We start from the raw sequence: 8,902 nt of genomic DNA on the forward strand, positions 1-8,902 counted from the left end.
AGACCGTCGGTCTCGTGCAGTTTTTGAGGATCGTTGATTCCTTTGCCTATTAAAGGTTAATAAAGATAAAGAAAGAAGCAGGATATGACAGGCTCCGAGTTCTGTCCTCGGTTCTATTGACCGCCACCAGCCTTTCCTAGTTTGTGGGAGGCACACCCAGAGCCCTGCTTGCTGCGACAGGCTAGAAGAGACTCAACAATGCTGGTACGTTACAGCCAAAAAAACAGACCAGAAAGGCAGTAGGTTCGTGTTCACCTTCAACAGAGATTTGAAAGGATGGAGCAAATCTCCAGGCTGCAAACTGGCAACTGTGAAGTGGCCCACGCTTTGATTTCCTTGGAAGTCACAGAGCACTGGACAGCACACAATTAATGCACCTAACCAATGACATGCTAATTTCTTTTCCAGAAGTTTCAAATCGTGAACAGCAGCAATTCTTTCTGGAGATACTCGTTCGCTCGTGAAACAGTTTGACAAACAGAAACGACCTGGTTCAAAAAGAACACACCAGAGACAAAGTAGTGGCACACAGATGCTTTTAACATTCACACCCCAGAAATAAAATTGGTCCCCAAACCACCAACTTTCTAGGATAGCAATAAAGGCTGGCCAACCTACTTAGAAAATGTCAGCGGCCTGGTTGGCTACCCCCTCCTTCCCCCCCCACACACCCCCTTTGTCCTGTTTTAGTAACTTTTGCATCAGTTCGGAGCATGCTCAGAAAACCTGAAACTTTTCCAGGTACAGGAGTGAAATGATGGGAAGAACTTCACCTCCTTTTGTGAGTCAAGTTGCTGTTCCACACACAGGTTCATACCGTGTTTCCCCGAATATAAGACAGTGTCTTATATTAATTTTGGCTCCCAAAGATGCGCTATGTCTTATTTTCAGGGGATGTCTTATTTTTCTGTGTTCTGTTCGTCGGGCGTGCTTCCAAACAAAAACTTTGCTATGTCTTACTTTCGGGGGATGCTTGATATTTCGCACTTCAGCAAAACCTCTACTATGTCTCATTTTTAGGGGACGTCTTATATTCGGGGAAACAAGGTAGTACCGAGAGCTCTCAGACTTTTTCAGGCTATCCATTTGGAATGAGTGACATTCTTTGTGAGATGAGGTTCCTCTCATTCAAAAAAGGACACTCTTTTATAGGATGATTTTTCCTGAGGTCCTCCAGACTTTCCACTGGAAGAATGGGAAAAGTCTCCAAACTCTTCTATGCTGTACATTTCGAGTCTGAAAAACCTTGCCTCAAGAAACGCTATAACCTGTTCTGAAAGAGAAATTATCTGATAGGACAGTGATGGCGAACCTGTGGCACGGGTGCCAGAGGTGGCACTCAAAGCCCTCTCTGTGGGCATGCACAAACAGAGTTCATCATGTGGGGGATGGAAAATCACCCACACTCACACACACACATCTAGGCTGGCCTGGGCCACTGAGCACAACGTGCATCCACCACAGTGAGCAGGGAGGACTCGGCTGGCAGGCCTGATGCCTGTGCTCTGGGTGGCTGCTGCCCGGAAGTGCAGAGGAGGCAGAGATGCTAGAGAGGCACAGAGTGGTGCGCCTGGGACTTGCTGGAGGCTAGAGCAGGCTGGCCACTGCTCGAGTGTGTGGGGCAGAGGAAGAGGGAGCCAACCGTTTTTTTCTAAACTAAAACCTCACCATTCAGGTTAAATTGCTGAGTTGGCCCTTTGCAATAAATAAGTGGGGTTTGGGTTGCAATTTGGGCACTCGGTCTCAAAAAGGTTCGCCACCACTGCTTTAACCTGTTCTGAAAGAGAAATGATCTGATAGGAGTTTGTTTTCGGTGTTCCCTCAAATGCTCCAATTTTTCCATTGGAAAAACTTGGGGGTGATTAGACACTGGTCCTCTGCTCCACTCTGAAGGGAGATTCTTTTCGATTCCCTGCTTTGCAAGGAAAACAAAAGAAATGGCCCTGAGTTATTCTTTGCTTCAGGTTTTTTTGGCTGCACCCCACCTTCCCTGCCTACCCGAAGATCGGAAGGCCTTTTTAATTTCCCCTCCACTCTAAACACTTGTACAGTATTAGATCTACTGAAATAATGATAGATCTAATACAGGAATATTGAAATAACCACAAACCTGTATCTCCTCCCGCTGCAGTGAGTTGACGGGCAGAGTTAAGAGAACCAGGAAAAGCAGACCCGGGAGATTTCAGCAGGTGAGCCAGGCAGCAAGCAGTGGGGTGTCTCCCCGTGTGTAAACAGAGGAATGTGAGGAGACCCCACTACAACCCCACTGCACAGGTAAGGGCCCAAAAGACAGCGTTTCATGAATAATGGACCTTGTTTTCCCCATTGGAAGAACTGGAAAGGTGTTTTCTCCCCAGAATTTTAAAGGTGTTTTCTCCCCAGAATCTTAAAGGTGTTTTCTCCCCAGAATCTTAAAGGTGTTTTCTCCCCAGAATTTTAAAGGTGTTTTCTCCCCAGAATCTTAAAGGTGTTTTCTCCCCAGAATTTTAAAGGTGTTTTCTCCCCAGAATCTTAAAGGTGTTTTCTCCCCAGAATTTTAAAGGTGTTTTCTCCCCAGAATTTTAAAGGTGTTTTCTCCCCAGAATTTCAAAGGTGTTTTCTCCCCAGAATTTTTCTGTGTTTTTTTTTCCTGGGCCCTCACAACTCTACTTCAGCAAGTAAGTTTTTCGCTAGCTGCCCTCTGAATATTGAAGCTGCAGGGACTGTACAGTGTATTTATGTATTTCATTTATATCCCACTTATGTATTTATGTATTTCATTTATATCCCAAAAAGGCTCATATCATTCTCCTCTCCTCCATTTAATCCTCACAACAACCCTGCAAGGTAGGTTAAGCTGAGCTAGCATGACTGTCCCAAAGTAACCCAGTGGGCTTCCATAGCAGAGTGGAAATTCGAACAGGCTCTAACCACTATGCCTACAATCTATGAACCCCCAAGTCAAATGCAGCGCAGTAATCCTGTACTGTAGGCCTGGGTGGTTTGAAAAATCTCTTTACTGTGCTGCCTGGCAATTAAACTTTTGGGGGGGGGGGGTCGGTAAAGTGCCTGGGCAAAGCCACAAAGCCATCAAGTTTTGTTTGCAAAGACCTGTTTTCATGAGAACTGGAAAATTTCTAGAAAGTATTTTTTGGCATATATAGGCTGGAAAAGCCACTTAGCAGAAGGGGAAATGAGAAGATCTTCAAACCATTGTGATAGCTTGTTTTTGTACGTTGCTCGGAAGATCTGGAGAAAAACTCGGACCAAATTGTCCATCGGTCTGTTATTGTTCCACTTATTTCCCAGTTGTCAACCCAGCAACATTGTACCTCTCTGCTGAGCAGCAAAAGAAGGAAATCACAACTTTCCTTCGAACAGGTCCCAGTGAAATATCTGACCAACTTGTTAACGGCTTGGCTCTGAAACCATTTCCAAGAAAAGGAAAAGAATTCAGCAAAACATCAGAGATAAAGAACCTCCGATTGGCAACGTGCCCAGCAGACCCTGGACACCACAGAGTCAACAGAACACAGAAAGCAATTTGAAAACGACGTTGTGTCGGATAAGAACACTGTTTTGGTAAAGTGGTCCAACTTTTTTTATTTTATTTTTTACTTCATCTTCATCAGGGTCCCCAACATCGTGCCCTTGGGAAACCACAACACATTTTTTGGTGCTCACCAACCAAACTGGAGGAAAATGTAGCCCAGGGCAAAATCTGAGTTTTCCGCCCCCTCCCCCTGTATGGGCGGCCGGCCTCCCCCACCATGACCAAACAACTTTTTTTGCACCAGATCTTGAAGTCAGTGTATGGACCCAGGGGAAGGAGGACTAAATGGCCACAGCCCTTTTGACCCCCTAGGTTCCCCTGGCTCAGGGGAAGGGAACCTTTAACGCTCAAAGAGCCATTTGGACCCGTTTTCCACGGGAAAAGAAAACACTTGGAGCCGCAAATAATTTTTGACATTTAAAATAAAGATAACATTATATATATATAGGGTTTTATATAGGCTTTGAGCTCCCAAAGGCACCTGGTGGGCCACTGCGAGTAGCAGAGAGCTGGACTAGATGGACTCTGGTCTGATCCAGCTGGCTTGTTCTTATGTTCTTATGGTTTTTTTACCTTTTACTCCGCTCATTCTGAGAAGCGCATGGATGCAAGGATGAAGCCAGTGGCTCGGCCTGCACCGCCCGGCTGTCGGAAAGTGCCGCCCGGCTCCAGCAGGCGGAAAGCCAGCGGCACAGCCGACGATGGGCAGTTGGTGCACCAGCCCTGCTGCCTGCAGGGCAAGGATGAGACGCTGGCTCAGCTCATGGAGCCACAGTGCAAGGGCAGAAGAGCTGCATGCGGCTCTCGAGCTGCAGGTTCCCTACCCCTGCCCTGGCTGGTACGCCCCTGCCGACAACATTGTTTTTAGGAAGTAGCCAGGGCCAGCCATTTTGCGGCCAGCTTTACCTCCTGCAGCACCCATTTTGTGATCGCCATTTAGTGGTTGGGCCCACCACCCTTTACCACAATCCTAAAGGCAGCTGCAGACTCGAAAAGGTCGAGGATTACAGAACTGAGAAAAACGCAAACAAATTTTAAAATTACCAATCAAATTACCAATCAAATGAATAATAAAAAGGCATGACAAAATGCAGAACTTGGGTCAAGACAACCCAAGCGTGAGGATAGAAGAGGGGCATTTTAAAGCGAGAGCTGGTGGGTGAGGGGCCGGGAGCTTCCCTGCATCCCATAGTGGGGGCCATCCTGCTGGCCAGGTGTATGCATGCAAGGAAGCATATGAGATTGTAACAGGAAATGACATGGGTCGGCATTGTGTAGGCTGACCAGACGTCCCGCTTTTGGCAGGACAGTCCCGCCTTTAAACAATTTGTCCCGCGTCCCCGGGATTTCTTCAAATTGTCGATTTTTTGGGAGGCTGCCGCTGCCTTCTGGGAGCAAGGCAGTGCGGCGGCCTCCCGCTGTCTTGGCGCAGGAGTGCACTGCCTTCTGGGGCTTGCTGTTTCCTGCCCTGTCACAGGGCGGCAAACGGCAAGCCCAGAACTCCCGATGTCCTGCTTGACTCTTAGCATCTTACTGTTCCGCCCCGCCCGGATCACAAAGGTGACCATCTGGTCACCTTAGCATTGTGGCACGCAGTGGTAACCCATTGGGGAACCCTAAGGAAGCTGATATCTGGCTGTACATTGAGTTAATCCAGTGGAATTCCGGGTCACCTTTAAGGTGTTGGTGTTGACCTTTAAGGCCCTTCGCGGCTTGGGACCCTCATACCTTCCATTGACCGTGTCACCCCCCATATGTCCGGGTGGGCCTCTGCGCGGTCAGCAGAGGCAAATTTACTGGTGGCCCCCAGCTCCTCCATGATGCGGCTGGCCTCTACCCGGGCCAGGGCTTTTATGGCCCTGGCCCCTGCCTGGTGGAACACTCTTTCATCAGAGGTGCGGGATCTTGGTGAATTCCACAGGGCCTGTAAAACAGTTCTGTTCCACCGGGCTTTTGGTGAGGCCAGCCACGGATTCCCCTTCTAGGATGCCCTTGGGTTGTGTGCCATCATTGGCGCCTGATATACTATCTAATCGGTACTGTCCCCTCCCGGCCTTGGGATCGAGGCCATATATTATTGCTGCTGCTGTGTTCTATGGTTATAGATTTGTAAATTGTTTTACTAAATTACCCTAGTTTTTTATGGTAGCCAAATGTTGTTTTTAGCCTGCTGCGTTTAATGTTATTATGTATTGTTGTTGCAGGCCTGCTGTACGCCGCCCAGAGCCCTTTGGGGATGGGCGGCTTAAAATCTAATACATAAATAAATAAATAAGGAACATCACCAAACAGAACACAGTGCCTTTTCCACATAGCCAAAATAAAACGTTTTGTGCAGTGAAACAGGAAACGTTTTATTTCTTCCCCCGAGTTTGAAGTTCCATGCCCCCCTTTGACTTGCTACTTTTGTTTTTCTGGCCATCCATCATTTTCTGCTGCTTCAGAGATTCTCCGGCTGCCCACCATTTTCTGACGCCATTTCCTATGAATGTTTTCTCATCTGGCATCACGGCCGCCCGCCATTTCTGTCATCGCTATTCATTAATAAATTAATACTTGCCTGCCAATTACGCGAACATGCCGGTTTTCTTTCTTTTTTTAAAAATCCCTATGATGTGGATTCGATGCTCCGTAAATTCGACGTCAGAATCAGCAAGACTTCGGAGATCGAGTCTTTGTAGCATTGAAGTCACAGATGGGGTTTTTTTTTAAGGGTCATTTTCACCTGAGACATTTTATTTTTACGGACTATGCGGACAGAACACATGAAAATGTTTCTTTTCAAAACATTTGCCAAACAGTTTGCAAACGTTCTAAAGGCTTTGTGTGGAAAGAGCCATGGTCAATGTATTCTAAGATAGAAGGAGCCCATGTTGCACCCTTGTCCCTGACGTGACGACATCTCTTCTCACATATTATATCAGTGGCAAAGCCTACTGCCCCATTTGTTGCTTTATCCCCAAAGGGAGATTTAGAAACCCAAACATGCAAATTCACATTCCCAAAAAGCACAAAGGTAGGCGTGTGCTCTCATTCCCCGGGGCTCTGAACAGTTTTGCAGGCAACTGAGGCGTAACTTCATTCATTGAGCTTGCAAACACATTCAAGAACCACCCCAAACCACCAACGGCTGTGTCTAAACCTCGCCTGCCATCGCAGGAAGTTCTAATGAGGCGCTTCCTGTTTTGTTCCCAAGTTTGGTACTGCCATTACTCGAGGGGAAATGGTTTTTGGAAGTGCCCCAACTTCCTGTGTTATTTTCCTGGAAAAGATAACTGCAAAAACATCAGTCCGATGTTGCGATGCTAATTTTTTCCCCCTCGTATTGTTTGCTCTGAGTTTCAGTCCTTTGACAGCTGGCTGTCATCATCTTGAACTTTTATTTTGTTCCGCACGTGTCTTGGGGTCTGCCTCACTCTGCTCTACAGAGTTTAGAGTAGGGGTCTTCAACGGGGTGCCCCGGCTCTCACCAGCATCTCTGCTGATGCTTGCCCAGTCTGCTGATGCTTGAGTTGTGAGCCACGGCCGCAGGTTGGCTCTTGGGCAGGAGCTGGTCTGCAGCCACTGCTCAACAACAAGCAGCTCAGGCGGGCACCTGAGGCTGGTTCCTGCCCTCCCCGGCCTCCCTGCTTGGTTTTACCCCCTTCTCTACAGAAACAATACTCTACAGGGCTTTGGGGGGGTTGGCCCCCTCTTCCAATTAAAGCTGCACCTTGTCATCTACCCTGTCATAGGGGTCCTGCTCTGGACCCCTATGCCATGTTTTCATGACTGTCTGAGGCTGTGGAGGCTTGACTGGCCATAAGCGGCACGCTGGGAGGTGATTCTGACCAAGCAATTTCATTGAGATACTACCCTAATGCGTTTCAGAAGGTAGCCATGCTGGTTTGCAACAGAACAGCTGGATATAAGTCCAGGCACACCTTAGAGCACAGGTGTCAAACTCGCGGCCCTCCAGATGTTATGGACTACAGTTCCCATCATCCCCTGCCAGCTGGCAGGGGATGATGGGAACTGTAGTCCATAACATCTGGAGGGCCACGAATTTGACACCTACGCCTTAGAGAGTCTCCTTACAGGAGAGAAGGGGGGGGGGGGGGCATAAATCCAAATTATTCTTCTTCCACAAACGAATCACTTACAGAAAACTGTTTTTAAAAAAGAATAGCTTGGGAACAGCATGCAAATGAAACGTATTCAGGCAGGAAATAGAATCGTTCTGAGCTAAAAAAAACAACAACCACATGGAACTCCATGGAAGAAATGTTTTATTTTGGACCTGAATTTTTTTTATTCTGTTTGTGCTGAAAAGACCCGTCGGAAACAGGGTGCGGTTGGTTGATCCTGATCCAACAGGTCTCTTCTTCTGCACACACATTAAGTTGACTTTTTACTGAATCAGGGCATCCATCTATCAAGGTCAATGCTATCTACTCCAAGGGTCTGCAACCTGTGGCTCTCCAGATGTTCATGGACTACAATTCCCATCAGCCCCTGCCAGCATGGCCAATTGGGGCTGATGGGAATTGTAGTCCATGAACATCTGGAGAGCCACAGGTTGCAGACCCCTGATCTACTCAGGCTGGCAGCCACTCTCCAGGGTCCCAGGAGGAGCTCTTTCACATCTCCTACGGTCTGGTCCTTTTAACTGGAGACGGAACCTGGGATCTCCCAGGTGCCAAGGGGATGCTCTCCCACTGAAGAAGAAGAGGAGTTTGGATTTATATCCCCCCTTTCTCTCCCGTAGGAGACTCAAAGGGGCTGACAATCTCCTTGCCCTTCCCCCCTCACAACAAACACCCTGTGAGGTAGGTGGGGCTGAGAGAGCTCTGAGAAGCTGTGACTAGCCCAAGGTCACCCAGCTGGTGTGTGTGGGAGTGCACAGGCTAATCTGAATTCCCCAGATAAGCCTCCACAGCTCAGGCGGCAGAGCGGGGAATCAAACCCGGTTCCTCCAGATTAGATACACGAGCTCTTAACCTCCTACGCCACTGCTGCTCCTGAAGCTGCGAGCTAGAGCCCCTCCCCAAACACACAAACAAACACAAGCCCTGAGCTAGAGCCCCTCCCCAAACACATGGCAATCTGTATTGGCAGCGGTTCTCCTATGCGTCAGGCAGAGCTCTTTCACACCACGGACTGACTGGTCCTTTTAACCGGAGATGCCGGGAATTGAACCTGGGGCCTTCCGCATGCCAAGCAGATGCTCTGCCACTGAGCTATGGTTCCAGCGGCATAATGTAATTAAGGAACACACACATGCTTTTTACTGAGCTAGACTCTTGGTCCATCAAGATTAGCACTGCCTGTTCAGACTGGCCCAAACACTCAGCAGTACTATGCCCTGTCAGTGGTCGATTCCCCACTGGC

Source organism: Sphaerodactylus townsendi, linkage group LG03 (genome assembly GCF_021028975.2).
Source record: "Sphaerodactylus townsendi isolate TG3544 linkage group LG03, MPM_Stown_v2.3, whole genome shotgun sequence".
Lineage (NCBI taxonomy): Eukaryota > Metazoa > Chordata > Lepidosauria > Squamata > Sphaerodactylidae > Sphaerodactylus > Sphaerodactylus townsendi.